This window comes from Jaculus jaculus, chromosome 5 (assembly GCF_020740685.1).
Source record: "Jaculus jaculus isolate mJacJac1 chromosome 5, mJacJac1.mat.Y.cur, whole genome shotgun sequence".
NCBI classification, from domain to species: Eukaryota; Metazoa; Chordata; class Mammalia; order Rodentia; family Dipodidae; genus Jaculus; species Jaculus jaculus.
Window position 1 is genome coordinate 71,173,498 of NC_059106.1, and position 7,154 is coordinate 71,180,651.

At 48.9% G+C, this 7,154-nt stretch overlaps 1 protein-coding gene across 4 annotated transcripts in view; it reads left to right on the forward strand.

Moving 5' to 3' along the window:
• Csmd2 (CUB and Sushi multiple domains 2) overlaps positions 1 to 7,154 on the forward strand; it is a 671,876-nt gene that overhangs the window by 175,099 nt on the left and 489,623 nt on the right. The gene's annotated exons all lie outside the window — the stretch shown is intronic.

The window sequence follows — 7,154 nt, forward strand, 5'->3', positions numbered from 1 at the left end:
CCAGACCAGCTGAGGCTGCCCTGTGGAGCGACACAGAAACACTTCCGAGATGTGCCAGACTGGAAATCCACCAGCCCAAAGACTGCACGTGGGAACAGCAGTAAGGCTAATGCGCACGTGCAGATGGAGGACCACCTGGACGAGGTTACCGGCTGACTTCTGGGCCCACAGCCACAACTAGGCATACCGCGGACTGGCCGTTTTGCATGCCAATGAGCTGAGGGTCTCTGGGCTCTAGGGGCTGGTAACTTGTGCCTCCTACCTTGCTGGCTGCAGCTGGGTGATGGCTGCTCTGCCTGGAAGAGAAGGCCTCCTTTAGGTCCTCGCCTCATTCTCTTCCCTTTGTCAGTCACAGAGCCAAGGGGAAGAAGCCCTTTTCAGATGCTGGTACAGCCAAACCCCAACCTTCCATGCTTAACCACCATGCCTGGAAGGTAGCCCTGTTCCCTTTCCACATTGCTCCCTTTCTTGATTCTCTTTCTTCTGTTTTATTAGCTACACACAAAAAAAGATTTTTATTACTCAAATGAGCTCTCAGCACGTCTGCTAATACACTCCTAATGGGTTTTAAGACTTAAAAGCAGCAGCATGGATCACCATTTGCCTGCTCAGCAAGAATTTGCCTGGTGGGAGGCGGGACTGGGGAGGGTGGCCAGCAGGAGATAGGAGCTACCTCTGTTGGCCAGACCCACTATGCAAATGAGCTGGGATGCGGTCCCAACATATTAACTGGATCAGAGCAGCTTCTCATTCACATGTGCAAATTAGATTAATCAACCCAGACACACAGAGAGAATAATAATGTTGTTCCTAAGGACACCCAGGCACCCGTGGGGATGCTCAAGAACTGTACCTGCCCTGGGAATCATCTTTAGGTGATGGGGTCATGACCTGACATGTCTCATAGCGTCCACACCTGCCAATGATGCCTTCCAGGGCAGCTGTCTGAGTCCATGCTCTTGGGCTCAGCAGGCTCAGGGCAGCTTCCAAGGCATCCATGAGAAAGTAAACGGGATCAGGTCTCTTCACTTGTCCTTAGGACCAAGCCCTGCACCCTGGCCAGACTTTAGAGATACACCACGTGGACTGAGGCTTTGGAGTGCAGAACCTGGCATTTGATGAATTGGCAAGGTCCCTCACCCTGCTGCATGACCTTGGGAAAGTGATTTGAAATTCAGTTTCTGCAGGTGCTAATGATAGTCCCTCATGGAGTGGCTGGGGGGGGGGGGGGAGTCAGCAAGATAGTATGCACAAACCATTCATTTCTTTCCCTCCTCCCTCCCTCTCTCCTGCCCATCCTCCCTCTCACTTTCTTCTTCCCTTGTCTGTCCCTTCTTCCTCCCTTCTTAAGCTTCTCCTTACAGCTTCTTTGTCTCTTTTCCTCCTTTCCTTCTTTCATTTCTCCATCCCTCCTTCTTCCTCCTCCTTCCTTCCTTGTCTTCTTTCTTCTCTCCCCTTCTTCCATTTCTTCCTCCCCTTCTCCTCTTTCCTTCCCTACATGCCTTTTTTTTTTCTTTTGTGATTCATGGAATCGCTCCCCTTGTTCTCCAAGGTCATCACTAGAATTGATTTGATTCCACAGCTTCTCTAATTTGACCTTTCAGGAGAGGCCCACAAGCCCACTTTGAAGAGATGGTTCTTTTTGAGGGCTCCTGTTGCCCCCATCCTAGTGGAGTGGCCCTGGGCCACTAAGCTTTTCCTTACAATCTCTGCATGTTCCATGCTCCCCCTCCTAGAGCTTGGCCCGACCCCTGTGTCTGCTCAGCTCCCTGTAGCTACAAGGATGGTTAGGTCTTACAGCCAGGACTTTCTGTCTGTCCCTTGCCTGCTGTGCCCTGGTGGCTGATAGATGCAGAGTCCACACATCTGTGCCAGGGCCTGTGGCAAAGAGTCTTTAGTGAAAGAGCCAGATGTAGAGGTTCAAAACATCACAGAGTGTGGGTTCTTGTCTCTTTAGCCCTTTCCCTGTGAGACTTGTTTCAACAGACAGTGTGTGTCCTGAGTTGGCCCTGAAGGAGAGGGCATCGGGTAGAGCCAGAGGGCGTGTCAGCCGCATATCGTGCTGACCACCAGCAGCATGGAACATCGCACTTTGCATTTGCACTTTCCCGAGGACTTTCTGCCTGCATCTTTTGTCTGCTTTCCTAGTTCATTTAGGTAACTTTCCTTTTTCCGGCAATTTGTGGAAGGAAGCTCTGAATCATACAAGGGTACCATCGTCTGCCAAGTGTGGTGGGCATACTTCCTTCTGGTTTGCTGCTCATCCTTACGCTGCCAATTGTGGGTTTTACCACATCACTCCAGATGAGCCCAGTGAGACAAGCACCTGCCCCCAGGGTGTGGCCATCTACAGAGACGTCTGTGGTGTACAAGCCGGTAACCAACACCAGGAAAATCTGGATAAGCCTCGGCTGCAGGTGACTCAGTATGAAAAGAATTGGGCACAGGGATTCATCAAGCCTTGCTTTTCCTATTGGCAGTAAGCAATTTTTCTTTCCCAGATGAAAAGACAGCAGAGATGCAGCCAACCTCTGGCCCTGCTAGGGCTGGAAACTCACTGTGAACCATTACCAGATGATCCAGGAAGGGGCCTGGTGAGGCAGCTCCATGGACCCAAGTACTCTGGTGGACTCGCAGGTTCAGGAGCCCTCCATCAGGTGGCCTTGTAGGCAGGAGGCCAGGTAGTGGCTTTGGGTTCTAGATTGCTGAGCAGGTAAGCAGTAGAGTGCCAAGTGTATAGCTGTAATGCTCCAGGGAATAGCCCCGAAGTCAGGGCCCTGCTGGAGTCAGTGTCTTGGCAGCTGTTGAAGGTGACCTTACCATACCCGTATAGCAATGGGTTTAAATCAGTGATACAACCTGGATATTTGCCATGTGTGGTGGCCATCCTGAGAGAGACCAGAGAGCCCAGCCCAGTGTGAACCTCGTGAGAGTCTGCCGTGACCCTTGGCCACTTTTTCTTCCTCTTGCTCTTTCTCTTTCCCTCCCTCTGTTGCATTCTTTCCCCCTTGTCTTTCTTTTCTTCCTCCCTCCCTCCCTCTTTCATTCTTTCTTTCTTGTCTGTCCATGAAAAACACTTTTAGCAGGTGCCTCTTGAGTTTGGTGCTAATGAGAGTCCATGAAAATATTTCTTAGCTCCGTGAACCCGTTGGTGTGTGGATGAGGCCAGTGACATTAGATTTCCCATCCCCTCACTGTCCCACAAGTGGAAATGACTTCAGGGAAGGGGCATCAGGGCGATAGGCATTTTCACTAACAGCTAACTGAATTCCTTCCTTTGGATGAATATTTATGGAATTTTTGCCATGTGTTGGGTACTGAGTTGCGTTCTGGAAATATAATGAGGAAACAGGAGCAGGTGCAACCTTTCCCTTCATGGATCTTAAAGGGGCCGGTAGCAGACAGGCTTCCATCAAGAACTTGTAAATATGTGTAGAGTTCAACAGAGCCCGTAAGGATTAGAGCAGGATAAAAACATGGCATTAAGAGATCGAGCCAAGTGGGAGGCCTTGATCACTGAACCGACCCTGGAGGGAGAGGCCCTGCCAGGGAGTAAGGCAGGCGTTCCCATCTTGTTCACGCCTCTCTGAGCATCGCCCTCCCATCCCTCCAGGTCTAGCCCTTTGTCTTAACCCAAGGACACCTCCAGTCCCAGGATTCTCTAGGTCTTACTTAATCTGACTTCCCAAAGCTTCTTGAATCTGATCCCCCTTTTCAGATTTTTCCATCATCTGTACCTGCCATGTTTGTTTCTCTTCCAAATTCCTTTCGGGGTCCTTCTCACTGGGTCTATTTTACTCTGCCGGTTTGCTTCATGACTTCCCACCTTCTGAAGTGGAACAATTACCTCCGCTCATTCGGAAAACCCGCAGTTCTTAGAGAGTTAGCTAGTGGAGTTAGTTACATGTGCGTTGCCGTGGTACCTTACGGGGATAGCTGAAGGGGGCTCGCGGTTTCGGAGGCTTCAGTCCATCATGGCGAGAAGGCGTGAGCGAGCGCTGGGATGGGTCACGCAGCTGAGACTGATCGTAGCATCGACTGGGAAGCAGAGAGCAAGAGAGGAAGTGGGCAGGCAGGGAGGGACAGCATTCCCTTAGGGTAGTCCTAGTCACGTACTCAGCCAGGCCTTACCTCCCAGAGATGCCCAAGCCGCCCAAAATAGTGCTACCCACTGGGGGCCGAACATTCAAACGCGAGCCCTTGGAAGACATTTCAGACTCAACCCATAACACCAGCCCAGGTGGGAAGGTGGTTCTGAGCTAGATGGGGCACTTAGGGTGTTTCCAGGAAGGGGCAGGCTTTGAGCTATGCACAAAATAGATGGAATTTGGTTTACAGGAAATGGGTGGAGGAGGCTATTGCAGGCCCTCAAAAAGAGCGTTGTTCAGTATTGTTCAGGGGTCCAGGAGCTTAGACCTGACAGTAGGCAGCTGCACGGAGCAGCCAGGAGGGGAGAGCGGCTTCTAGAGAACAGGCCGGAGAGGATCAACACCGGATGACGTGGAGTCAGCAGAGGCACAGGCAAGGGAGCAATGTGGCTTTATGGTTTTTTTTTTTCTTTCTTTTTTTTTTTTTTTTTGCCATGCATATGTGCCGTGCATGCGTGTGTGTGTGTGTGTGTGTGTGTGTGTGTGTGTGTGTGTGTGTTTGTATGTGTAGGTGTTGGTGTATATGTGTGAGTGTGTAGGTCAGAAGTTGATACGTGTCTCTTTAATCACTGCTTCCCTTATTTTTCGAGACAGGGTCTTGCACTGAGCCTGGAGCTCACCAATTCCACTAGTGTAACTAGCCAGCAAGCCCTGAAGACTCACCCACATCTTCCTGTGGAGCCCTGGGTTGTTTGTGCACACCACCGTAGCTAGCATTTACATGTGTGCAGGGAATCTAGACTTGGCCCTTGTATTTGGGTGACAGATGCTTTACCAACTCAGCTCTCACCCCAGCCCAGAGCATCCTTGCTGAGTATTCTTACTGAACAAAGCGTGATAGTGGCCGCATGAAGTAGTGAAGGAACGAAGAGAGAAGGGGGGAGGGGTGATGATGATGCCACAGGGACACCAGGGGACACAAGGAGGGTGAGTTCATTGGAAAAGAAGAGCCAGTCCTATGCAGAGGCTGGAAGCTCTGATGTACCCAGTTTCTCTGTCTGTCTGTCTGTCTCTCTCTCTCTCTCTCTCTCTGCTTGCAAATAAATAAATATTTTTTTTTTAAAAAAAAAAGAGCCAAGAGAAGCAACATGGACAGTGGAGGCCAAAATGGCTTGGGTAGTCCACACAAGAGTCTCAATTTGGGACTGGAGAGATGGCTTAGAGGTTAAGACACTTGACCGTGAAGCCTAAGAACCCATGTTCTACTCTCCAGAGCCCACATTAGCCAGAGGAACAAAGGTGAGGCAAGGGCAAGGTGGCACATGCCCACTAGGTGGTGCAAGCATCTCATGTTAAACTGCAGTGGCTGAGGCCCTAGCATACCAATTCTCTCTCCTCTCTCTCTCTCTCTTTCAACTCTAAAATAAAAATAAAATAAAATAAACAAAAAACGAGTCTCACTTTGGGCAGGAAGAGGGAAGAGATCCTGAGGGAGGGGCAAGCAGGAGATAGCTTCCTAGAGAGAAATGAGAGAAGGAGAGGTGCCTGGCAATGAAGGGAGCCCGTGTGGCCCTATTAGAATTCTGTAAGCAAGTTCTTAAGTGAAAAAGGAAAATGTAAACCTTTTAAACATTACCAGTGTCTACAAAATAATACCTGAGCATCCCCCTTTGCGGGCCCTTTCCTCCATTGATGTCACAGAGCCTTTCAGGATTCATGGTTTGATGTGACACCTTTCTGGGTCTCTTTCTCTGCATCTTTAGCATTGTGTGTCAATCAGGGCAGTGATACAGACATAAACACAGGAATACGTACACATGTATGCGCCTGTACAGACGTTGATGTGCTTGTATTCACATCAACAGGATAATGCACAGAAACGTGTGCTTTTATTCATATAGCCTGTGGCCTTTGGGCTCTTTGCATATTCATGTACATTGTGAGTTACCAAACTGTTGGTGACGGACACGGAAGTGGCTTCCAGCGGTCTGTTAAGAGCAGTGTTGCCATGTGCCATTGTCCAGGCAAGTCAGGGAGCTCCCTGACAACATCTGTCTTAGGAACAGTGAGGAGTGGAATTACAGGGCCAAAGAGGCAGGGAACAATTGCTGTCTGTCCTCCACAAAGAAAGCCATCTTAATTCACATTCCCACCCATCACCTGCGACAATTTCCCCTTCTCTCTCCCAGCCCTGGATTTTATCAGCTTTTCTCATTCCTGCCAATCAGATTGCCAAAGAGTGCTTTCTCATTGTTGTTTTGATTTGCATTTTCCTGATTATTAATGAGGTGCCTCTTTTCATCTTTTTATCTTTGTTTTTTTTCCAAGTGAATTACCTGTTCATCTCTCCCCCCTGCTTGTTTATTTGCCATTCTCCTACTGACTTAGAATTCTGTATATTCTGGGTGTCACTGTTTTTTTTTTTTTTTTTTTTCTGCTCTATATTATGATTTTTTTTCTTCTACTCTGTTACTAGTATTTTTGTTTTGAGGTCTATTTTAGAAAAGATTGAGCCTGAAAGATATATTTTAAGTACTTGCCCAGAGTCTCTCTGGCCAGAGCTGATTTCCTGACTCCTGCTGCTCCTTCTACCAGATCCACCATTCCTCTGTAGTGTGGCAAGGCTGTGTTCCCTGTGTCTGTGGTTCAGGAAGCCGCCTAACGTGGGACACTTGTAGGTGTGCGCAGAGTCTCAGGCTATAGACCTGGCGGTGACAGGAGATCTGTGATGGTGGCTTTTGGTGGGATCCACACCACCACTCCTCAACCTTTTTTCCAGTGGATGATTTTCTAAGACTTAGCAGCTCACAGTTCAAGTTCACTAAGGACACTCTGCTGTGAACTGAAAGGCTTCCAAGGGTGTTCTGGGAAACCATAACATTTCATTCAAAGGTAGCATCTCAGGGGCCACCAGGAATAGGGGTTGCCAGATCTTGCCATTGTAACGCAGGACACCCAGCTGAGTTTGAATTTCAGAGAGAGAACACATGCTATAAGTATGTCCCACACAATATGTTAGCATGAGAATGTCCCCTGTGATATTCACCTGTGCTAAAAACATCATTC